This window comes from Mobula birostris, chromosome 26 (assembly GCF_030028105.1).
Source record: "Mobula birostris isolate sMobBir1 chromosome 26, sMobBir1.hap1, whole genome shotgun sequence".
Taxonomy (NCBI): Eukaryota; Metazoa; Chordata; class Chondrichthyes; order Myliobatiformes; family Myliobatidae; genus Mobula; species Mobula birostris.
The window spans coordinates 45,182,896-45,208,070 of record NC_092395.1 but is presented as its reverse complement, the minus strand read 5'-3'; the positions used below and the strand labels follow the sequence as shown (position 1 = coordinate 45,208,070).

Here is a 25,175-nt window from a genome sequence, read left to right as displayed (position 1 = left end):
CCATCCCTCCCCCTCCTGTCTTCTCCTATCATTTTGGATCTCCCCCTCCAACTTTCAAATCCTTTACTCACTCTTTCTTCAGTTAGTCCTGACGAAGGGTCTCGGCCTGAAACGTCAACTGTACCTCTTCCTAGAGATGCTGACTGGCCTGCTGCGTTCACCAGCAACTTTGACGTGTGTTGATAGGAAGGATGTTGAGGCTTTGGAGAGGGTGCAGAAAAGGTTTACCAGGATGCTGCCTGATTTAGAGGGCATATGCTGGACAAACTTGGGTTGTCTTCTCTGGAGTAGAGGAGGCTGAGGGGAAATATGTTCGAGATTTATATGATTATAAGAAGCATAAATAGAGTAGACAAGAAGTATCTTTTTCCTGGGATAGAATTGTCTAATACCAATGGGGTAGGGTCAAAGAAGACGTGAGGGTTAAGTTTGTTTTTTACTCAGAGTGGTGGATGCCCAGAAGGTGCTACCTGATATGGTGGTAGAGGCAAGCACATTACAGGCTCTTAGGAGACATTCAGATAGGCACACGAATATGGGGAAGATTGTGGATTATGAACATTGTGTAGGTAGGTGGTTTCTTTGAGAGCTTTTGAGTGTTTTTAAAAAAAATTACTTTTTAGCTAGTTCGGCACAACATTGTGGCCCCAAGGGCCCATTCTTGTGCTATACTGTTCTATGTTCTATGAATATTTCTCCCTCATTCACAATAACCCAAAGTTTAGCTGATTTTTCACAGTACTTGCTCCATTCTAGATAAAATAACATATCATGTTTACTCTTTATGATTAATTTATGTAGACCACTTAGGGTTGAGAGAGACAAATACAGTGGTATGCAAAAGTTTGGGCACCCCCGTTCAAAATTTCTGTCACTGTGAATAGTTAAGTGAGTAGAAGATGAACTCATCTCCAAAAATCATAAAGTTAAAGATGAAACATTCTTTTCAACATTTTAAGCAAGATTAGTGTATTATTTTTGTTTTGGACAATTTTAGAGTGGGAAAAAAAACAAAGGAGCACCATGCAAAAGATTGGGTACCCCAAGAGATTTGAGCTTTTGAACTTTTACCAAGGTCTCAGACCTTAATTAGCTTGTTAGCTTGTATGGCTTGTTCACAGTCATCATTAGGAAAGGCCAGGTGATGCAAATTTCAAAGCTTTATAAATACCCTGACTCCTCAAACCTTGTCCCAACAATCAGCAGCCATGGGCTCCTCTAAGCAGCTGCCTAGCGCTCTGAAAATTAAAATAAATGATGCCCACAAAGCAGGAGAAGGCTATAAGAAGATAGCAAAGCGTTTTCAGGTAGCCATTTTCTCAGTTCATAATGTAATTAAGAAATGGCAGTTAACAGGAATGGAGGAAGTCAAGTTGAGGTCTGGAAGACCAAGAAAACTTTCCGAGAGAACTGCTTGTAGGATTGTTAGAAAGGCAAATCAAAACTCCCGTTTTGACAACAAAAGACCTTCAGGAAGATTTAGCAGACTCTGGAGTGGTGGTGCGCTGTTCTACTGTGCAGCGACACCTGCACAAATATGACCTTCATGGAAGAGTCATCAGGAGAAAACCTTTCCTGCATCCTCACCACAAAATTCAGCGTCAGAAGTTTGCAAAGGAACATCTAAACAAGCCTGATGCATTTTGGAAAGAAGTCCTGTGGACTGCTGAAGTTAAAATAGAACTTTTTGGCCGTAATGAGCAAAGGTATGTTTGGAGAAAACAGGGTACAGAATTTCATGTAAAGAACACCACTCCAACTGTTAAGCACAGGAGTGGATCAATCATGCTTTGGGCTTGTGTTGCAGCCAGTGGCATGGGGAGCATTTACTGGTAGAGAGAAGAATGAATTCAATTAAATACCAGCAAATTCTGGAAGCAAACATCACACCATCCGTAAAAAAAAAAAGCTGAAGATGAAAAGAGGATGGCTTCTACAACAGGATAATGATCCTAAACACACCTCAAAATCCACAATGGACTACCTCCAGAGGTGCAAGCTGAAGGTTTTGCCATGGCCCTCACAATCCCCTGACCTAAACATCATCGAAAATCTGTATTCAGGGTATTAAGAGAGGGGACAAAATGTATAAGGTTTCGTTGTATGCAGATGACTTGTTAGTCTACATTTCAGATCCTAAGAAATCTATTCCTTCTATGTTATCCATATTCTCTGAACTTAGTAGTTTTTCTGGATATAAGTTAACTGTATACAAAAATGAGCTATTTCCCATTAATAATCATTTGGATCAGTATGAGCAGTTACCTTTTAGTATTTCTAAAAATAAATTTACTTATCTCGGTATTAAAGTTACTAAGAATTTTAAAGATCTATATAAATATAATTTTCTCCCATTAATTGATTATACCCAACAAATATTTTCTAAATGGTCTCCTATGACGCTATTAATTGGTCGAATTAATGCTATTAAAATGATAGTTCTAGATTGAATAAATGCAGAAATTAAAAAAGGACGATGGTATGGCTTTGCCAAATCTTAGACTGTACTACTGGGCAATTAATATTAGATATATTATCTGTTGGATTCATTATTCAGACATACATGACTGTCCTTTATGGGTGGATTTGGAGAAAAACTCAGTGAAGGTGTATTCTTTGGCCTCTTTACTGGGAGCTCCTCTTCCTTTCCTGCTCTCTAAGATTGGTAAACAAGACCTTAATCCTATTATTAAACATACATTAAGAATTTGGTTTCAGTTTTGGTCACAGATTTTTTTGAATTAAATAATATTGTCCTTTCTAGTAAAATATATTGAAATTATTTTTTTAAACCACCAATTTTAAATCAGGCTTTATAAATTTGGAAAACCAAAGGAATAATAACATTGTTGGATTTGTTTATAGGGGATTGTTTAATGTCTTTTACTCAGCTAGCGGATAAATTTGATTTATCCAATGTACACTTTTTTAGATATTTACAAATTAGGAATTTTTTTACGTACTTTGCTTCCAAATTATCCCTCCGCTTATCCTTCTAATATAATAGATACCCTCTTCCAGGTTAAACCACTCCAAAAAGGATTAATAGCTACAATTTATAAATGGTTATTGAATTTACAAATTATATCTAACGATAAAATTAAAGCTGCCTGGGAATTGGAATTTCAAGAGTTACTTCCGGATACTCAATGGAGTAAAATTTTTCATCTGGTAAATACTTCAGATATTTGTGCCCGTCATTCCTTCATACAGTTCAGGGTAGTGCATCGGGCACATATGTCAAAGGATAAATTAGCCCGTATTTTCCCCAGTATTAATCCTATTTGTGATAGATGTAATACTCAGGTGGCCACTTTAACTCACATGTTTTGGTCTTGCATAAAGTTGGAGAATTTTTGGAAAGATGTTTTTAAAACTTTATCAAAAGTGCTGGATCTGGATTTACAACCAAACTTACCTACAGCTATTTTTGGGATTATTCCATCGGAAGCAGGATTTACTCCTGCTTCCGCTCAGCAGATGGTAGCCTTTTCAACTCTATTGGCTAGGAAAGCCATTTTACTTAAATGGAAGGACCCTAACCCTCCTACTGCCTTTTATTGGCTTTCCTCTATCACGTCCTGTTTAAGTCTATAGAAAATAAGTCAGACATTGGATACATCCTTTAAATTTGAAGAAATCTGGCCACCTTTTATTCAATATTTTAATATGATCTGATTTTTGTACTGATTCTTTTCCTGCTATTTTTTCAGAACCTTGGATTTGATCAGACAGTCTCTCTTCTCTTGGTTTTTCTCTCAGGATGGACTGCCCAACCTTTTTTTTCTGTTTAGAATAGTGGGTTTTTTCCTCTCTTTTTTTTAATACATAAAAATTTTTAATAGTCCTTCCTTCCTTCATTAATTGATTAGAGGGGAATGAATTACATTTTTTTCTCTGCATTATACATTCTATATCAAATTTTTACTTTGTAGATCAACACTATGTGTGATTCTGATATTGTTTATTTTACCTTCTGTATGTACTGTTACTGACATATATACCAGAGATATTCACCTCTTGTTTGTATACACTTTTTAAAAAAATCAATAAAAAGATTGAAAAAAGAAAGAAAATAAAATCTGTGGATAGATCTCAAAAGAGCAGTGCATGCAAGACGGCCGAAGAATCTCACAGAACTAGAAGCCTTTTGCAAGGAAGAATGGACAAAAATCCCCCAAACAAGAATTGAAAGACTCTTAGCTGGCTACAGAAAGCATTTACAAGCTGTGATACTTGCCAAAGGGGATGTTACTGACCATGCAGGGTGCCCAAACTTTTGCTTCGGGCCCTTTTCCTTCTTTGTTATTTTGAAACTGTAAAAGATGGAAATAAAAAAAGTAATCTTGCTTAAGATATTAAAGAAACATGTCATCTTTAACTTTATGCCTTTTGGAAATCAGATCATCCTTTACTTGCTTAGCTATTCACAGTAACAAAAATTTTGACCCGGGTGCCCAGACTTTTGCATGCCACTGTATACTCATTTGTCCACGATGCAGTGCAAGGAAATCAGTTTTAATCTTTGTGGGCTATATGGATGCAAAAGAACGTTAATACTAGACACAAAAATTTAAATTTTCATCAACCAAATGTATCGAGGGATACTTTCATAACCGTAACACTGGTGACATTGCACATTCTTGGAGAACAAAAGAGGTTAGTACCTCAAGTAAAATATAGAAATAGTACATTCAACATTTCTAAAATAAAGAACACTTACCTATGACTACTATCAAGCACGAAATGGATTATCTGAAACAACGTCTTTTACGTCATAGTCAAAAACAACTGGATGTTGCAACCAATAGCATTCTCAGAATCTGCATCAAAACAAATGAGAAATGATAAGTACCTCATTATATTTTACTTGCTTACATAACAGATCATTGACTGCAGGAGCTTGTAGAGGGGCCCAGTTGTTTGGTGTCCCTTACTTGAGGTTGAAGGAAGCAACATAAAGCTACATTTTATTCACCAGTGCCATAGAACATGTACTCCACATAGCTGCACAGCCTGCACTTCGTTCAAATGTTATGAGTGCCAGCACCATAAAAGAAACATGCTTCCTTTAGCATGGCCATAAACACTTTTGTTTTTCCTTGAGACTATCAGACTAACTATCCTAGTACACTGCTCAGATCTCCTCAGCAATCAGAGCATTCAATTGAGACCCAAACTGGTGAATGGCTGGTATTTTTCCTGTAATGACCAATACAGATTTTAAAGAAAAAAATTGTCTGCTTCATACCCACCATAACAGGACATTTGCCGAACACTTATGAAAAATTTTGCTATTTTCTCCCTCCAGGAGTTTTGAATAAAATTGAAAGTAGGGATAAAAGACGTGCATAGGTTAAATGCCAGACTATTAATTCAGAGAACACAAACACAAATACAAACAAGAATTTGAATGCATTTTATACAAATTTCAGCTTTCTGAAAAAAATCTTCAATGAAGGTGACCTGAAAAGTTCAACTGGTTTAACAATGGGAAGTTTAGCTATCTGTATTGCCTATATGGTGCTTGCAAGTTCTCCCTGTGACCACGTGAACTTCCTTACTTCTTTCAAGGGGTCTGCTATTCTTCAAAAACATGTGGTTCTATAGGTTAATTAGCCACTGAAAATCACCTCTAGTGCTTACACAAGTGCTAGAATCTGGGGCAACTGATGAGAATGTGGAGAAAATAAAAATCACAATTAATGTAGGGTTGGTGTAAATGGTCAGCATGGACAACGAGCTGAAGTACTGTGTCTGTGTGTTTATGTCTGTCCTTTAACTTAATTTCTGTCCAATTTTAATAAGATTGATAGCTACCCTTTTTGATGAAACACTTGGCTCCTTCAAGACTCTTCAAGGGACAACGAGGAATAGGCAAACAAAAATGGTAGCTCTGCCAGTGAATTCCACATGCATAATCTGAGTTTCTCGAGCTAGTAGTATCCAGGGGATGGATTGATGGTTGGCAGGATGTTAGCGGGCAGTGAAATATCAGCTTAAGAAATTAGAGAGGATGCACAGGAAGTACTGAAACCTAGAGTGTGCTGCCAGCACTGTCTATTTTTATATGCTTTTATCAGCACTTGCATTTTGTTTCCAGTGTTAGTTCGCATGAGCAGCTACAACAGCTGCAACTTTAGAAGCTAAGGAATCTTATGGACAAGGACAACCTACTGCAGAGTATTTAAAAAAAAACAGATTTTTTTAATAACATAAACCAAGGACTATTTGGGGAAACTGGAGGGATAAATAGTTTTGAAGCAAATTATGAGGGGGCAAAAAAATGTTACTCTTTTAGTTATAGTTATAGGCATAGGGACTTATCAAAATATTCACTTAAAAATTAAAACTGCAGATTTTTTTTGCAAAAAATTAAAAAACATAAACAAAAGCTTGACTGATACAATGAACATTTGTTATTCAACTCAAAACTACTTTACAGACGACGGTGTACGGACAGCAGGGCCTTTGACAAGAAGATGTTCGACAGATAGGCAGTTCTCGAATATCATTACTGGAAGGCCATAATGAAAAAAAGATCAATAAATAAAACATCCTGCACAATTTTCCCTTTAAATCGATGAACAAAACAAATTCAGCTAACGCTTATTCTAATAGAATGATTTATTTCGAAAAACACCGATTTTGGCACAAATCCGAACAGTGTACAGCAAGTGGTACGTTTCTAATGTGATACAGCAAGTGACACTGTCTTTTCATTTAAATGCTTAAAGAATCCGACTTTTTAAATCAACATGCTACAAATGTTGAAAATAGGGAAAAGCATTGCCGAATCACAGATTCTGTTCCGAGAGAGAAAAATTTAACATTTCAGAACAACGACTTTTACCAGAATCCAGGACTTTTTTTTAAATGAAAAATCATGAAAAATTTGGGTTATAAAATGTATCAAAGCTAAGCTTCCCAACTATTGCCATGGAAGTCGGCAAATGATCCAACAGGAAGAATAAGAATTGATCAGCGCTCCTCTTCTTGGTTTCAAATTGAATACATTTGGAAAATTTTGCCACATATATTCCAGTTTAGTAGCAACTACTTACCAGGGGTTGCTGGAAATAATTTACCGTGTGTTGCAGCTGCAATGAAGAAAATGGAGGTGGAAGGGATCCCGCAATAAGTGATATGGAAATTCCAGATGTCATTCTCTTTACTCGTACTAATCTAAACGGATAATGGCCAATCACCTAGTTTCTGACTATTTGGAATTTGATCTTATTCTGGGACAGTTTTGGTCTCCTTACTCAGGAAAACATGGTGAAATGGAGGAATGCTACACTGAATTCAGGGATGGCAGGCTTGCTCTAAGAAGAGAATGGGAGGATCAGGACTGTATTCATTAGTTTCCCTTCAACCATTAGCCTACTGAACCAGCATGGATAACTTCACTCACCTCAACACGAACCTGATATCCTGAAATCTACTGATCTGCTTTGAATGAACATAATGGGTGTGTTTCCACAGCCAGCCAGGATTGAGTGTTGTGAAGGCAGGCTATATTCTGAGTGAAGAAATTTCTCTGTACTAAGTAGCTACTCCTTAGTCTTGATTGTCCCTCCTAGTTCTGGATTCCATATTCAAAGGAAACATCCTTCCTGCACCTGGCTGATAAAGTCCTTTAAGAATGTTGTAAGTTTCAATGTGATCTCCTCACATCTTCAAAACTCAAAAGTTCAAAGTAAATTTATTATACTCACAAGAAAATAAATCTCAGTGTCACTATATGCTTCCTATGCACTAAGCAAATTCCACAATCTGTGGACTCACTTTCAAGAACTCTACAACTCACGTATTTCATTAGTAAATCACTTACTTATTTGTTTATTTGTTGATATTCTAATTTTTTTCCATATTTGTTCAAGTTTGCCTTTTATACATTGGTCACTTATCAGTATTTGTGTATAGTTCCTCCATTGATGCTTTTGCATTTGTTTGTTTGCTTCCTACACACCCTAATACAGGCATTCACAGAATAGTGACCCTGAGATTTATTCATATTGATATGATATCAATAGATTTCAGGATATCAAAGGAATCAAGGGATATGCCAACGGGGCTAGGAAAATGCAATGAGGGCAAAGGTCAGGCATGATCTTGATGCACGCTGGAGCAGGCTCAGGGTCATATAACCTACTCTCGGTCCTCTTCCTTATGTTCCCAATTCTTATCCTTTGCTTATACTCAAAGGTGCTGCGATCCTGACCACCAGCCACATGGGGGAGGAGAGAAAAATAAACCTGCTATATACAAGTGCACAAGCCAAAGATCATAAGCAATAACAAGAATTCTGCTTTCCGCATTTTCAATCAATAACCATGAATTATAAGGAAAGATTACACTGACTGACTGTTTCCCTAGAGCATAGGAGGGACCTAAAGGTTTATAAAGTCATGATCAATGTACAAGATATGTTGTCACAGTCTCTGCCCCACCACTACCCCCCCTCCCCAAGTAGATGATACTAAAGCTAAAGTACGTGGATTTAATGTGAGAAAGGAAAGATTTAAAGGAGACCTGAGAGGCAAGTTTTTCAATAGTGGGTAAAGGAATCAAGACACCAGAGGAAGTAGCAGGTACAGATTTGGGACCAGCTTAAATGGGAATCTTGGGTCAACAAGGATGATCTGGGCAGAATTTGCATGCTTTATAACTCTGTAACATTCAACATGGTGTAGAACTATATCATTAACATTAATGTCTGTAAATTAACTCACTCCTGGCTAATTTAGTACCGCTTAAGTAGGAAGCAATGTCAGTTTATAATACAGATGACTGGAGTAGTCAGCAAAGCGCATGGACATGCATTAAAATCTGCACTAGCCAGACGGGGAAAAAAAAAATCGCAACAGGCAAGGACAGACACAGACCTCAGAGGCAGGCGATGAACTCAAGCAAAACAGTGAATCAACACTGCCTTATTATCTTAAGTACTAAGATGTGCTTATAAACTTTACAACCTCAAATTCTTGCTGAATCAAATATGCACAAAGTTCAGGAGTTTAAAAATCATTCAAGCTTTGAAAATGCAAGTAACACTTATTCGGTATTTTTTCCATCCTCATGGTGGCCTGGACAATTGGATTTTCATGCAGATTTCACAAAACAGACTAGGAAAGCCTCAACTTAACCTAGGATCTTTGACAAAACATCAGTGACAATAACTCCAACCAGCAACCCTGCCCAAAGTAGAAAGAAAGTCAAAGAAAAGGTGTCTGAATTCATAATACACTTACTTCCACTGACTTGTGCAGGCCAGAGGTCTTGTATTTGTAATGCCTGTGTGAGCACATAGTCACAGGGCACACGTCTGAGCAATATGCCCCACCCTCCATCCGCTGGTCCACAAGAACATTGTCAATATTAAACCGGTCCGCGGTGCAAAAAAGGTTGGGGACCCTGCTCAGAACGTCCTCTCTATTTAGTTTTTTTAATATTCAAGATTCTCTCCATTCCCCCCCGCTCAACCAATCTTCTAAACTCTAGCGAGTACAGGGGCCCAGAGCCATCAAAACACTCCTCACCCACTTTGGTGGAAGAAATAAATGGGCAGACTATTATTTCGATGGGGAGGGAATTCAAAATGCACATATACAAAGGGACTTGGGAGTCCTAGAGGTTGAGTCGGTTGTGAAGAAGGTGAATGCAATGTTGGCATTCATTTCTGGAGGTATAGAATAAAACAGCAGGGATATGATGGCGAGGCTCTATAAGGCACTCGTGAGACCACACTTGGGAGTATTGTGTGCAGTTTTGGACTCCTTATTTTAGAAAGGCTACATTAACATTGGAGAGGGTTCAGAGATTAATGAGAATCATTCCTGGAATGAAAGTGTTCCTCATACGGTAACCTCGGGCAGCTCTTGGGCTGTATTCCCTGGAATTCAGGAGAATGAGGGGGGATCTCATAGAAACATTCCGAATGTTAAAAACCTGAACAGATTAGATATGGCGAAGTTATTTCCCATGATAGGTGATTCTAGGACAACAGGGCGTGACTTCAGGATTGAAGGACATCCATTTAGAACTGAGATGTGGAGAAATTACTTTAGTCAGAGAGTGGTAAATCTGTGGAATTTGTTGCCACGAGCGGCTGTGGAGGCCAAGTCATTGGGTATATTTAAGGCAGAGAAAGATAGGTTCTCGATTAGCCATGGCATCAAGGGGTATGGGGTGAAGGCACAGGAGTGGGGATGACTGGAAGAATTGGAACAGCCCATGACTGAATGGCAGAGCAGACTCGATGGGCTGAATGGCCTACATCCTATATCTTATGGTCTTATACTTTAACACTTTCTTTCTCAGGATCCATTCTCATAAATCTCCTCTGGACCCTCTCCAATGCCGGCACATTCTTTCTTAAATATGGAGCCAAACCTGCTCACAAGCCTGACCACTGCCTTTTAATGCCTCAGCATTACACCCTTGCTTTTATATTCTAGTCGCCTTGAAAGGAATGCTAACAGTGTATTTGCTTTCCTTACTATCTATTCAACCTGCAAGATAACCTTTAGGTTAGCCTGCACTAGGACTCCCAAGTTCCTTTGCACATCTGATTTCAGAATTTTCTTCCAATTTAGAAATGAACTAAGCCTTTATTCCTTCTAGCAAATGCATGACCATACACTTCCCTACATCACCACTTCTTTGCCATTCTACTAATCTGTAAACGTCCCTTCGCAGACTCCGCTTCAACACTTTCTACCCCTCCACCCATCTGTGTATCATCTGCAAACTTCATCCCAAACTTGTTATCCAGATCATTAACATATAGCGTGAAAAGTAGTGGACACAACACTGACCAACCTAGCTAAGTTACCAGCAGTCAACCAGTAGAGGCCCCATTTATTCCCACTTTTCACCTCCTTCCTGTCGGCCAATCTTCTGGCCATGCTAGCATCTTTCCTGTAATACCATGGGCTCTTATCTTATATAGAAGCCTCATGTGTGGCACCCTGTCAAAGGCCTTCTGAAAATCTCCAAGAGGTGATGTTAGCCAGATTGTTACCTGCAGCAGTCCATGAACAGCATTCCTATGTAGACTAAAGCATAGGATTAGTTTAATTTCCTTCCCATTTGTTCTCTCACATAAATCAGAACCACACAAGTGACCCTCATTGAATAAGTAAATTATTAAGGATGAGATATTCCTGATAATTTCTGACTCCTGTTTTTGACCCTTCATCTTGATTTATTCTTACACATAGCACTAATCATAGGGTTTTGCATTGTTTCTATCTTCAACTCAGAGGTCAGAGGTTACCAGCACTTATCCCAGTTGCAGAGTGATCTTTACCACCACTTCCTGTTAAGTCAAAGTCATGAAGCTTCCAGACATGTAGCTCCTCAAACCTTTGCCTCCTGTAAAAGACAGATCTTGGTTATAGGCCTATCCAGACAGCTGGTCCTGATCTTGATGCACACCTACTGACCAAATTGTCGACCGTCTAGAAAGACTTAAATGACTCTTCCCATAGTCCATGAGTTTCAAGGTGCTGTGTCATCAGCTATAAGCACGAAGTCTCCTGGAAGGAAACTGTGCTTTAAACCTGACCATTTCTGACATTCCTGTAACTGTGGTAAGTACTCCTTGGTCCACCATGTACAAGTTTCACATGTATTGGACCTGCCTCCATCTACAAGCATAAATGTCTTCCTTTTGGAACTCTCCAGGTGGTGAGGATGGTGTGGTCTTCAGAAGCAACAGATGCTTGGGTATTAATACTTCCAAATCGATAAGCCCTGAGGTTACTTCAGTAATCCGGTGACCATTAATTGGCCTCTACCTCACAAAGGACTGTGTGGAAACACCCTTCGTCAAGATTCTGTACCTTCATGATGGAATTGAAGACCTTTTGTACAGACCTGATCAATCTCTCCCATATTTCTCCATGTGAGCCTCCTCTTGACTTCCGGATCATCCAGCATGAGTTGCCCAAACCAATCGGGATTCACAGGCCATTCCCTTTCAGGTCGAAGAAGATACTGAGGCCCTGACACCCATATTCCATTCTTCAGGAATGCTTTCACCTTCAGCGATCTAGGGGCCACACCTGCGGTGTTGCTTGAAATGCTTACATACCTCCTTTGAGGTGCCTGTGAGACCATAGGAATTTCTAAAACTATTTGCAACAAAGGTTCAGAACCTAGAAGTTTCATTCATGATATACTTCAGCACAGAACAACTATTATCGCTGCATGATTCCATACAACTTGCCATCAAAGCAATAGTGAGCTATGATGGCAAGCCAACAAGGGATGGAATCTGATTTCAACAGACCTACCCTAGATTTTCCCATGATAAAAGCACTGTACCTGAGAGTGCATATTGTGCAACAAATAGGTAGGTCACTGCTCCATAGCCATCTTCACTTGCATCTGAAAAGTGGTGTAACTGTGCAGCAGTAGTAACTTCTCCAAAATCCAGGGGCTTCAAACATCAAACAACCTTGAAGTTTTTCAACTGGCAGAGTTCTTCCAGCCAACTTGTCTGCTCATGAGCAACTGATGTTGGTATAGTGTCATCCCAGACAAGCTTTCTTCCATAGATATTATGGGAACTTCTTAGAAGATAGCACCACCGGACTCAACGTTCCTAAAGGGTCATAGATGAACTAACTTTGGAGAGGATCCCCCTTCTGGTGAGTGGTCTATCTTGGATCGTGATCTTAAACTTGAAAGCACCAGACTGAATGCACCATTGCACACCCAGTACTCTCTCCTCTAAAGGTATATCTTGATCGAAATTCAAATCTTTCATGTCTTTCAATCTTCGTTCTTCTGGTACCCCAGTTAGTGCATTGTATCTGTTGCCTATCCACTTTGTGGGTTGAAAGCCACCTTTAGCACAAATGGATACAAGGTCATGATGGACAGACACCACCTTGTACTCAGAGGAGAATGACACAAGGAAGGCAGTCATCAGGAAGAGGAAAGACGACTTTTGCAAAAATGTTAATATGTTTATCCTTAAAGATTTCACATCTCCTATCTCTGTAAGATGTAGTTGTAATGTAATAATTAGGGGCTGGGATGTAGGAGCTATGTATCTATTTCTGTCTGTATTGTCTTTTGTGTTGCATATTTATTGTTGCTTATAGTAATTTGTCACGTGGGTTGGAGCATGGTAGAAGCACATGCGTATAGTCATATAGTCACTCTATGTATCATTAGTTTTTAGTTAGAGACAGCCAGGGACATGGATTTTTTTTTTTTTTGTTGACTGCTATATCACTAATTTGATTACGTTAACTTTGCATACTTTACGACTCTAGTTTCATAATTTTTAAAAATTGCTGTATAAGATCGTTCATCTTTGTTGGCTTCGTAACAAAGGATCAAACGTACTTTACTAGACTTGAAGCTCAGTTATTTGGAAGTGCAACATACAATGTCAAATCCCTCACTGTCTCTCAGTAGTTTTGGTTTGTTTTCTAAGTAACCGCTACACTTCCTGTAACGTAGTGACCAGAAGTGTGCTCTAACCAGGGTTTTTTGAGAGATACAACATTACCTCAAGGCTCTTGAACTCAATCCCCTAATGAAGGCCAAAACACCATACACCTTCTTAACAACCCTTTAAACTTGTTCAACAACTTCAAGAGATCCAGAAGTGAATCACTTCATACTTTCCCAGGTTGAAATCGATCTGTCACATATCTGTCCAATTTGGCTTCCAATCAACGTCCCATTACAACATTCTACACCATCCACAGCACCACCAACCTTCGTGTCATCTGCATCTAACCCACCCTTCCACTTCCTCAACCAAGTTACTTATTAAAAATCACAAAGAGCAGGGGAAGCAGAATCAGTCGCTGGGCACTGAACTCCAGGCAGAATACACCCCATCCACAATGACCCTGTGCTTTCTATGGACAAGCCAATTTATGAATCCACACGGCCACATTTCCCTGGGGCCCATGTCTCTTGACTTTCTGAATGAGCCTAAGATGAGGAATATTATTAAAAACCTTATTAAAAACCTTACCAGAGTACATGATGCTCTTATGATAAATCCTAAAATGTAAAAATAGAGGAGTTAGTTCTTCTCAAATCATGACAACTAGCAAGTAATCTGCTCATGAAATTCAACCACTGATGCTCCCAATCCAGGAGATCCTCAAAAGTGCATAATTAGCCCCAGGTGACCAAAATTAATTTTGTCCTGAAAAAAACCCATAGCTGAAGTAATAGGATGACCATAATGAGCTAGTTATGGTCACAAGCAGAGTAAAGGTTTAAGGAATGTATATAGCTTGTCCTGGGCCCTGCATCCATTAAAAACATAAGAACCCTATGAATCTTTACAGGTTTGAACAAATCTTCTTCTCTAAGCACCTGGTAATCTCCTTCAATGACAGAATTTTTTTAAAAAAAAAGAGCCTCCATTTCAGGATTTTGGTGTTGGGCATGCAGGTAATTTGGCCAGCCAACATACCATGAGCACCATGGTAACGTAGTGGTTGGCACAATGCTATTACAGCTCTGGGTACTGGACTTCAAACCTGTGGAATGCATGGGGTTTCTCCAGGTGCTCCAATTTCCTCCCACAAATCAAAGATGTACTGTTAGTAGGTTACTTTGTCATTGTAAATTGTACCATGGTTAGGGTTAAAACAGGGGTTACTGGGGACCTGTATCTCTAAATTGGGGTTCCCAACCAGAGGTCCATGGAACCCTTGGTTAATGGCAGGAGTCCATGGCATAAAAAAGTTGAGAACCCCTGCTTGAAATAAATAGGCAATTGAGAGTAATTAGTCGACTTGGGGAACCTAGGAGACAACAATGTGAGTCAATTATTAATCTGCTGAATTTGGAATGATTTGTGAAGATCATTTCCCCAAAGCCTTGATATAGCTTCCGAAGGCAGTTCAGGTCTCTGAAGTATATATGTGGACAGACATTGCAGTCTGGTAGGCCATGTCTTAGTTCTTGCTTCCCATCAGTTCTGAAGATCAGATTAGTTTGTTTTTCTATGGGAAATCTGTTGGAGAAGAGATGCAACATTGCAAAAAAGATTGAGGAAAGTATTGGGGCAATGACACAGGCCTGTTTAACACCGGTCTTCACTGAAATTGGCTCTGTTGTAGACCCAGATAATATCATGGTTTGCTCACCCTTATGGAGCAAATTTCTTGTGGAGATGAATTTCTCCAGCTGGCCAAGTTTGAGGAAGGAGTTCCACAATCAAACCCCTAGAATTTTTTTTAAAACAAATGCTTTGATGAAGTTGAAAATGGCATGAATAGTGACTAGTGCTGATGCTCTCAATTTTTTTGGGAGTTATCGTGCAGTGTAAATTTTGTCCACTCCATTGGAACAGACAATGTGAATTCAGGAGCTATTTCAACAGTAAGTTAAAAGGTTTCCATAATGCTTTATGACTGGGAGCCTACTACTCATATCTTTATATGCACAGTGATAATTCATAACAATTAGTTCTATGTGGCTCTCACAACCCTAAATTCAAGGGGGAAATCTGTATATTTATTATCGCTCTAAAAAGAAACTTAATTCACAGCTGAAGCTCTCACCTCCACCAGTTGATACTACACATAGCAAGATTCAAACTCACCACTATCCAACTCTATGGCAAGAATGTCACCTCCATGACAAACACTTTTCTCTCTTTTCTGGTTACCAAACCTGTGGCCATGATGGTGTAGTGAAATATGGAAGCCTTGCTAAATTTTGTTTACTTTATATTTAAAAGCAACATGCCAAGATGCTTCATGAAGACATAATGAAACAGGAAAGAATGCTAATGTAAAATTGTAGAATGACCTGAAGTTCTGGTCAAAGAGTTATGTTTTTATTTTCAGAAGAATATTTGGCAATTGAGTGCAGGGACATAAACACTTCAAGATATCTCAAACCTACAGTCAATGAAGATAATTTTGAATTGTCACTGCCATAACATAGTAGCTGGCACAGTAAAGGTACCAGAAACTTTATTTTAATGTTAGTTAAGGAATACTGTCACAGCCTTTCTTTGAAATGGTTCTATGGGATCTTTTATGTTCATCCAAAAAGGCAGAGAGTTTATGTCAGAAAAACAGCATTACCAAAAGTGCAGCAATCCCTCATTGGGAACGATAGCTGGATGAGTGCTCATTTCTCTGAAGGGCTCAAGTCCACAATTTTGTGACTTATGTTGTGAGTGTTCCCACTGAGCCATTAAAGCACATACTTATCTCAAGCAAGTACAAGTTTGTGTTTCCCTGAATAGATTCTGCAGAACAGAATAAGAAAAAATCTGATGCTGGTAGCAGATCACTCGTACCTCCATCTGCACCACTACCTCCTTCCTACACTTTTAGATGCCATGAACATACATAGGTGTCTATTTGTCAATTCATGGTACAAGCATCATGAAGCTGTGTCGAATTAAAATTCTTCAGATGTGATTAATACAAAAAAATTGTTTGAAGATGCATCAAAAAGCAAAATTAGGCAAAAGGAATTGAAAAGACAATGAGTTTAGTTTTAACAAAAGTTTATACAAATTGTGTAACTGGACATATTTAAGAAATTTATTCCATTGTACAACAGACAGAATCTGAAAGAATAATACACTCAGATTGTGGAAAGAATAGAAGCAGAATTAGGATGGCAAAAAACAGATGCTGAAACCTGACACTAACAGGAAATTTTTGCAAATACTTAGGGCAGGCAATATTTATAGTAAGAGCTATTCCACAGAGGCTGCCTGGTCTGCTGAATATTCACTGTTTCATCTAGAAGTAGATAGGTTATTGAGCTGGTAGAAGCATAATGGGGTATACAACCGCCTCTGAACCTAAATGATTTACTAAGTTGTACTGAGCTGTCACTTGCCTATATACTCAACAAAATTAAAACAATGATATGCTAATGACTCCTACAACAAATGCCAACTTATACACATTACCTTAAAAATGCCACTGACAACGAGTAAAAAGAAATATTGCAAAGCAAACTTTCCATTATCCTTGAAAATCGGCTGTAAACTTACATTATTAAGTTTCAACAGAAAAAGTCACGAGCTCCATCTGACACAAGAAACCAAAATGTGCAGTAAATGCAACTATCATTCACGGCTGATTGGTCCAAACAAACAAGCTCAGTCTGTCCAGTCAATTGGTATTACCACACGACCATTGACCCATATTCCCTGCATAAGAATCTCTAGTCCAAGAACAGACTGAGCTAAAGCAAAAAAAAAATTCTCACTCTACTTCAAAGCATGCTTATTTATTGAACTTTTCAAATTCACAGTGATTGCACAAACAAAATTACAGCTAACAGTCAAGGTACAAATCCCAGAAGCAGATACCTACAAGTTATCAGAGGCAATTTATTTCACTTCTGGCACAGAAACCGCTGCATGTCAGCTGCTCATCATCTGAACATTTGCCAAATGGAACAATTTAATACAGCTGTCTTTCTTTACAATGACTGGAACATAATCAGTGGAGAATGACTACACATACATGACATTTGTACAACCCTCTTGATAATATAAGATCAAGGATGACCCAAACTATGTGAGTCACACGGAGACACAAGCATGTGTGCACTTAAGTACTAAATGGAAAGACCTTATATACTATTTCAGATCACCAATAAATGTAAAGTTTACACTTAATGCGTACTCTATTTACTCACCCAATTTCAATTGTCACTGAATAAAGTTTTCACAAAGAGCCAACTCAAGAGTAAAGTTCATTTCCATGATAGAGAAAAAAATGTGTAATTTCAAACAATGGGCATGGAGAATTATCAAGACCCCTGTAAAAAAAGTCCCTTCTAATGCGTTAGCAGGCCTGAATGGAATGCACCGCAGTCTTCTGAGGGAAATAAATTAAAAGGTACTGTTGACAATCTTATAATCATTCTTAGATACAGAGTTGGTGGCAAAGGAAAGGAGAATTGAAAAAGTTCTTTTTGTGAGTAAGTGCAAGTATAAACCCAGTAACTGCAAGTTAGTCTGTGTAATGGGAAATCTGTTAGAGGTACAACTCCAGAGCAAAATTTGCAGTAGAATGTGTGGCGTAATAAAGGCAAACCACAAAGGATCAATCAAAGGACACTGTGCAATGATCAAACATCCCTTTCCCTGACAATGAAGCATCTAAAGATGGTCAGCTTGCCGAAGCCCTGAGGAACTCCTACTAATGTGAATCATTTCCAATAAGATAAATGGCCCTGCACAGAGTATAAAGAGACAAACCAGTGGAGGAATGCAGGTCAGGCAGCATTTGTAGAAGGGAATGGACAGTCAATGTTTTGTATCAAGACTCTTTATCTAGACTGAGTTTGTATGAAGTATGACCAGCCAGACGATGGTTTTCCTTTTCCCCACTTTCTCAATTTTACTGGATTCCTTGATGATGCACTTGGTCAAAAGCTGCCTTGATGATAAAGATGACCTCTTTCACCCTGCCACTGGAATTCAGCTTGGTTGTTCATGCTTGGACAAAGGCTGTTATGAAGTTGGAGCTGAGTGAACCTGGCAAAAAAGCTTAGGAACATTGAACAGATTCCTGGTAACTGTCATAAGACATAGGAGAGAATTAGACCAATCAGCCCTTCGAGTCTGCTCCACTGATTTTTCTTATAACAATACCAACCATCATGTTGATTAAGGGTAAAATAAGGATAGCCATTAGTGGTATGGGCTGTAATCTGGTGAAACTGCCAAGTGCTTGCCTATCCATTAACATTATCAGGGTCCACTTACATTCTGTCAGTATTCTTGCCGACAGGGGGAAAGCCTAGAAACATAGAAACAGCAAGTTTTGAAAATGATATCCAACGCAATACTCTATGTCATTGCTTCAGGACTTTGTCAGGAAAAATTGTGAAACCAGCACCAAATTTCTAACTAGATTCTTAAAATATTTTCCCCACTGTTGCTTCACTGTTTATATCAGTTTTGAATCCCTGATTCTGCTGTCCCCTTTCTCTAGTTTACACAAGTTTCAATATTACTGTTTGTATTTAGCAGCACTTCAAATGTCAAGTATTTCTTAGCAGTGGTTTTTATTTCGGTTTTGTAGCATCCTCACTATTTTGATGTGCTGTTGATCAAATGCTTTCTGAATCTGCATATAGAAATACCAACGGCATTGCCCTCAGCGGTACTCTAAACTCATCTAAAAAATCTCAATTTCCTTCTACAGATGCTGCCTGACCTGCCGAATTCCTCCACTGGTTTGACCATCCCTACATAAAGCATAAAAAGACATCTTTGGAAATGATTCACATCAGCAGGAGTTCCTCAATGCAGGACTGCAAATTGAACATCTTTAGGTGCTTCACTGTTAGGTCAGAAAAAGGAATGCTTGATAATTGCACCCAGTACAGTTTTATTCATAATCGTTTATTAAATGGGACAATTCATGCCTGCATACAGCAAGACTCAGGTAGCATTCAAGTATGAACTGATAAATGCAGTAACCTCTGTGCCACACAGCTACTGGGAAACAGTATTACATCAAGCCACCTCACATTCAACAGTTCAGTAATGTCATCATTAACGTAACTGAATTTGCCACTTCCATGTTAATGACATCAAAAGGTCAGAAGCTGCGATGCAGCAGCTAGTGATTCACCTCCTGACACCCCAAAGCCCATCCACCATATCCAAACCACAGATCTCCATTTGCCTGGATTATTGCAGCTCCAGCAACTCTCAAGAAACCTTTTACTATCCAGCTCAATACAGCTGTTTTGCTGGCTATTGATCTACCAGTGGAAGCGTTTGCTTCCTCCATCACCACTCACAATGGCTGCAGAGTGCACCATCCATGGAACACATTGCAGTTACTCACCATAGCTTTTCCAACAGGTGTTTGCAAACATATAACTGCTGCAGGATGAGAATGGTACCAGATTCCCTGCCCAGTCACACACTACCTGAAACATACAGTGCCATAGGGTACAATTCCACCAGAGTATATGATTCAAGAAAGCATTTCAGCATCCAAAAAGGCCATTGTACGTGCTATCTTTGTTGGCACCACTCAAATCCTACAAACAAACGTAAAGTTTAATACTGAGAAGCAGAAATATTTTGATGAAAGTATCAAGAGGCAGTAAAAGGAACTCTGAAAGAGAGAAATATCACTTGTACTCTTTTTAAGTGGCAAGGTAGCTTGAGAAAGCAATCACAAAAGCACATATGATGAGCAGCTGGAGTCACCAATTTATGATGTGAATGTCTTAGAAAACATCCATAGATTTACCAGAAGGATCCCAAGTATACAGTGTGGGAGTGGAGAAGCAGAGATTATTTTCCTTAAACAGAAAGTTGAGTAGTGACGGATCTCTTCAAAATCATCAGGGTATAGACAAAGTAAATAAAGATAAACCATTTTCCACTGACAGAGGATCAAGAATTAGAGGGCTCAGTTGTGTGATTGATTACCAAGGGATCCAGTGATGAAGATGGAAAACAGTTATAGAATCACGTGTGGAAACAGGTCCTTCAGCCACAAAGTCAATGTTAACCACCAAGCACCCCATTTGACAAATCTTATATTATTCACTTTTTTCCTATGCTATTTTATTCCAACCCATTTTATTCCTCTATGTTCCACAAATCCCCACAGATTCAACCTTCTACCTGCACAATAGGGGCAACTTACAGCAGTCAAATAACCTCCTAACCATCAATGTCTTTGGGCTGTAGATGGAAACCAAGCAGGCATAGAGGGGACATACAAACGTCGCACAAGCAAAGATCCCAGAGGTCAGAACAAGACAGCAGCTCTGCTTGCTAAGCCATTGTGCCATCCCCGATCATTTTCACATGAGTAGTTATGATCCGGACACCTCGTGCTGCAAACTTGCTTCTTCCTCACAACGGAACAATCCAAATAAAAATATCATTCTTCTGACTTTCGTCCTATGTCTCGCACGGTGCCAAGCCATTTACACGTTATATCATCGAGGAAGGCTTAGAACAACATGAAAACGTGAAAATAAGCATGCATTACAATACAAGATTGATAAAGTCTGCATTATTAACGGGGTAAAGACTTCCAAACAACCGAGGCCAAGAAAATTGCTCTCTGAAAACTCCAGTCAACTGAGGTGCAGCCAGATAAATCTGGAGGGATAGTCCGCCACTGAGCATTCATGCTTTACAAGGGAGAAACTGCTTTAGCCAAGGTCTGATTTAAAACGCAGCGATCGCCTCTACGTGCAGATCCCTCAAGACCCACCAGACTCCTTTTAAAACCGCATTTCATAAACAAGCGCTGTTCTTTGGAGAAGAGTCCCACACCCTCCCCCTCACAGGGCACGGGTAACGGGGGCGGATGGGGGAAGATCGCGTTGGGCTGCGCCGGGCTTGCACCACCACAGACCCCTTGTGCTACAAGTTTCAATATCAGGGTGGCTGCCAAGGCCGGCATAGGCCGCCGGGGGCCCCCCGCTTAGCACACGAGCTGAGCCGCAGGGCAATTCTGATGCGCAGCTTCCGGCCCCGGGGACTGGGTGCCACGGGCTCGGCCCGACTCCTCGCCCTAGGAGCATCGGCGCGGAGGGTTCGCCGCTGCCCACTCACCTTCCACAGAGTTCTTACAATAACGCAGACTCCTTCATCAACTTCATTCAAACTCACGGCGGCAATCGCACTCAGCGCCGGGAACCCACACTGCCGCAACCTCGGCCTTTCATCCCGCGACAAGGCAGCCGCGGCCGCAGGATCATCCTGAACCCGCGGAGAGGCGGCGCCTCCCGCGGATCGGAGTACCTACAGCGCCCGCTGTCGCCCGGAGTCAACTGCAGCGCCTCCCGCGCATCGGAGTACCTACAGCGCCCGCTGTCGCCCGGAGTCAACTGCAGCGCCCCCGCGCATCGGAGTACCTACAGCGCCCGCTGTCGCCCGGAGTCAACTGCAGCGCCTCCCGCGCATCGGAGTACCTACAGCGCCCGCTGTCGCCCGGAGTCAACTGCAGCGCCCCCGCGCATCGGAGTACCTACAGCGCCCGCTGTCGCCCGGAGTCAACTACAGCGCCTCCCGCGCATCGGAGTACCTACAGCGCCCGCTGTCGCCCGGAGTCAACTGCAGCGCCCCCGCGCATCGGAGTACCTACAGCGCCCGCTGTCGCCCGGAGTCAACTGCAGCGCCTCCCGCGCATCGGAGTACCTACAGCGCCCGCTGTCGCCCGGAGTCAACTGCAGCGCCTCCCGCGCATCGGAGTACCTACAGCGCCCGCTGTCGCCCGGAGTCAACTGCAGCGCCTCCCGCCTCAACTGCAGGACCTACTGTTGTTCGGAACATGGACCATTTAATCTGCGATTGTAGTTTGCGGCAAATCACAAGCACAAGAGGTTCGGTAGGTGCTGAAGATCTTGAGCAACATACATACAAAATGCTGGAGGAACTCAAAGTCAGGGAATAAACAGTTAACGTTTCGGGCCGTCATCACCATCCAGGAACTGCCCTCATATCAAAACCAAGTGGCAGAAGGGAACAGCTTCTCCCCTCCGCCATGAAGTTCCAGAATGGTCTACGAAACAATGAACACTGCCTCACTATTTTGTTCTCGTGTTGCACTACTTGTTTATTTTATACACAGTGGATTCCCGTTAATTGGGACGCATCGGGACCAGTATATTTTGGCCCAATTAAGCGGCTGCCCCAATGAGGCAAAGTTTCATGGAAATAGTTTAAAAGATATTAAAAGACTAAATGCCGTTTAACTGAGTAATAAGTTGTTTATTTACATTAAATACAGAACAAGTTAAAATACTACCAATAGTACTGGTGTTTTTTGTTGTATCCGACAATGATCGGAGAACTCATAGTCATAGTCATACTTTATTGATCCCGGGGGAAATTGGTTTTCGTTGAGTGGGAGAACCTGCACTGGGGCAGTTCCATTCTCTCGACCTGGAAGTGCGGGTCTAGTGGTACGAGCAGTCCTCACGACTAGGGTCCTCCTTGGTTGCCGTGGATGACCGTGACTTTTTCTGTACCTTATCATCTGCCTCGCTCTCCAAATAAATATCTTTTTTGCCAAAAAATGTGCTGATGAAACTGGGCATCGCAGTTGGCATAGGCCAGCTGGGCTGACGGGCCTGTTTTCAGGCTGTATCAGTCTCTGACACTGTTTGAGCAAACTTGGAAATTCCACAAAGCTTTGCAGGCCTGCTTTCCTGGCCATTCTATCTCACTATTGATCTCATCCACCCAGTTAGCTGGAGCTGACTTCTCCAGCTAGGAGAGGCATGTTCCTATCTCGCCTGTGTGTGAGGCTCACTGGCTACCCACACGCGGCTTAGCCTGCCTGTTGAAGCTCTACACCAGGGTGGGACCGCTGTCTCGTGCAAAAGGCTACTTGGAGCCAGGTGAGCTGATTACCCAGTGGAGACAAATGGCGAGTAGATGGCGCAGAGTATACACAACGTCCCTTCCGCAGAGGTGCTATCCTGTACACCCCAAGTCACAGGTATGCTCAAATTATCTGGCATTCCTTAAGGCAGCAACCTCATCACATTACGAGAAATGCTACTAATGCAACGCATCCCCACACACATGCTCCACGCTTCTCACTACAGCACTAATTCACTCGCTCTCGACACTGTGTTAATCCACAATTCTGTTTTATTTGTTGCACTCGATGCTGCTATAGTAAATCGGTAAAACTGGTTTATCAACATCATTTTAAATGAGGTACATTCGAAAATTTGTCTTACATACACCTCATACAGATCAATTCATTACAACAGTGCACTGAGGTAGTACAAGATAAAACAATAACAGGATAGAGAATAGAGTGTTACAGTTACAGAGAAAGTGCCGTGCAGGCAGACAGTCAGGCACAAGGTCATATCATAAGAGGGAACTGTTTAATTGTCTTATAACAGTGGAATGCAAGCTGTCCTTGAGGTTGGTGCTACATAATTTCAGGCTTTTCTGTCTTTTGTCTGAGGCAGGAGGATGGAAAAGAAAAGGCAATGTCCCGGGTGGGTGGTATAGGTGACTTTCTCCTTCTCTTCTGACATGAAAAGTCACAAAATCATGTAGCTGAACTTGACTACTGTCCATATTTTTCTCCTCTTTCACTTTCTTCTGATCCCTGTCACCCCCCACAGTTTCACCTTTAGCTCTTCAATTCTTGGCAATTTCTGTCAGCTCCAACAACGTTCCAACATCAAACACATTTTTCTTCTCTCTCCTTTCAGAATATTGAAAGATCGTCCCCTGGTCTGTTCATCAGTGGCCACCAACCAATCTTCACCCTGAGACATTTTCCCATGCATTGACAGGAGATGGAGCACAGGTGCCCTTTCACCCCATCCCTTTTGAACAGGCAAAGGTAAAGATTCACTTGCACTTTTTTCCAATCTAGTGAACTGCATTTGGGTTTCACAATCCAGTCTTTGCAACAATGGACAAATGAAACACAGTTTGGGTGACAGTTTTGCAGAACACCTATGTTCAGACAGCAGGGGTAATCCTGAGCTTCCTGTTGCCTGTCACTTTAATTCTCTATCTCTTTCCCACTCTGACTGATTGGTCTGTGCCCTTCTGCACTCTTACAACAAGGCCCAAAGTAACCTTGAGGGCTAATGTCCCATCTTTTCGCTGGCTGTCAGAACTGATAATGGCTCAGATTTTTCTCCCCCTTCTCCACTGGAACACCCTAATCTACTACTTACAACGGGGTCCCCAACCTTTTTTGCACCGCGGACCGGTTTGATATCGACAATATTCTTGCGGACCGGCCGACCCGGGGTGGGGGGCGGGGGTAGGGTTGCCAACGGACAGGAGTAGCAATCAAATACGTTGTGTTTACCCAGAGAAAGACTACAATGACCATGAAGCCTTGTGCTGGCACCTGTGTGTGCATGTGTGACTTGCGTATGTGTGTACCTGCCGATTTTTTTCTACAAATCGTTTTTGGCGATTCTGTTCGGTGGGGGTGTTAATCACGACCGGAATATAGGTATTAAGTGGCTAATACACTCAATTTCTTTTCTAAAAGGGTTTATCTAACGAATTTAATATTAAACACACAGCGCATATTTTCCTCGCATGAATATAGCGATAAGTCAATTATCAGGGGAGGACAGGGGAGCTTGAAGTAAGTGTTGAACGAGCTTCCAGTAGAAGTGGTAGAGGCAGGTTCGATATTATCATCTAAAGAAAAATTGGA

The 25,175-nt window shown here is 40.8% G+C and overlaps 1 protein-coding gene across 5 annotated transcripts in view; it reads right to left on the bottom strand.

Moving 5' to 3' along the window:
* The window catches only part of LOC140188421 (dipeptidyl peptidase 9-like), a 117,650-nt gene extending 95,890 nt beyond the window's left edge, over nucleotides 1-21,760 (bottom strand). For 2 of the 5 annotated variants that reach the window (XM_072244681.1, XM_072244682.1), the window contains exons 1-3: nucleotides 21,575-21,759; nucleotides 4,724-4,823; nucleotides 4,260-4,316 (exon numbers count right to left, since the gene is read on the bottom strand). The gene's annotated coding sequence lies outside the window, so the exon portion shown is untranslated. Of the gene's footprint in view, nucleotides 1-4,240; nucleotides 4,317-4,723; nucleotides 4,824-21,574 lie in introns of all 5 variants that reach the window. The other 3 variants (XM_072244679.1, XM_072244678.1, XM_072244680.1) reach the window with 3 other exon arrangements.
* Nucleotides 21,761-25,175: the final 3,415 nt, after the last annotated feature.